Here is a 1,361-nt window from a genome sequence, read left to right as displayed (position 1 = left end):
AGAATCTGCCTGAATATTAGACTTGCTCCGATGATCGTTTTAATTTCACTTATAATATAATGATTGCCTTGTTAATGATTTTGGGCTTGCTGCCCATAAGTAGGAGGTTATTTGTGTGGGGGATCTTACTTCATATGAAATGGCCTAAAGACCATTGCTAATTAATCGTTCAATTTCATCTTTAAGTTGATTACTCGCTTCTATGTTATGACCATGACATCGATGGAAATAAAAATATTATATTTTATTCCCCAAATTTAGTGTTAATGAATATGTTTATTTAAGACTTTTCTTATTTAGAACTATCATTAAAATATTAACATATGATGTGTTAGGAGATGCATATTCATTCGCAAGCTAGGATTCTTTCTTTTTTAATTTAGGGGACCAATAATGGTTTCCCAGTGGCTCGTACTTCTTTTATCGAGATGGTTATTCTTAAGCTTTTCAGCGAGCGATTCAAATTTCTTTTTATGTGCATTTAAGGCTTCATTAGCTTTAATTTGTGTTTCGTTATAATTGATGAGGTCAATTTATGAGCAAATTATTTCTCCCATTAAAGATGAATATAAAGAACCAATATGTAATCCTCCTAAGAAGACACCTCTTACAATTATAGATCTATTCTTGGAATTTAAAGAGCTTCAAACTAGAATCTCTAGAAAAAATCTTTTAGTGATTCTCCCTCACTTTGATGAATCCCAGAGAGTTGAAAGGAGCGAATGAAAATCCTTTGATTTGTGATGAGTTACTCCACATATAATTTAGCAAGCTCATCAAATGTATGAATGACCACCTTGAGAGTGAAGTCATGCTTAACCTATAAGTGTAGTAGAAAAAACTTGACAATGGAGAGTGCTAGAAACTCATTGTATGTGTAATGATGGTTCTATAATGATCAATGTATTCATATGGGTCAGACATCCCACTATAAGATTCAATCTTTGGAAGCTTGAACCCTATTGGAATAAGGTGTTGAAGGAAGATCTCAACCAAAGGAGGAGAAAATTTTTTTAGTATTGTGCCGAACGTAAAAATGACTTATATCGCTTAGAGAGAACTCCTATTGCACCAGATGTTGTAACTTATCATGGATAACATGAGGTTGAGCTAAATTTTAAGTGAATAAAGGGGGCCTATTTAAAGCTTTTTGGGGATGAATATTTCAGTTTTTTGGTGCATAACTTTGCTAATCACCTAATCGGACGGCCCATATTGATGCCCCTTAATCATAAGTATTTTTTTTTTAAGATTTTGTTGTTTTAATAACATCAACATTGAGCGATATTAAGCTCGTTGAATTCCTCTCATTAAGATGCCTGAGTCGATTATAAATATATATATATATATATATATATATA

Source organism: Phalaenopsis equestris, unplaced genomic scaffold (assembly GCF_001263595.1).
Source record: "Phalaenopsis equestris unplaced genomic scaffold, ASM126359v1 Scaffold000002, whole genome shotgun sequence".
Lineage (NCBI taxonomy): Eukaryota > Viridiplantae > Streptophyta > Magnoliopsida > Asparagales > Orchidaceae > Phalaenopsis > Phalaenopsis equestris.
Note: the sequence above shows the minus strand (reverse complement) of the source record.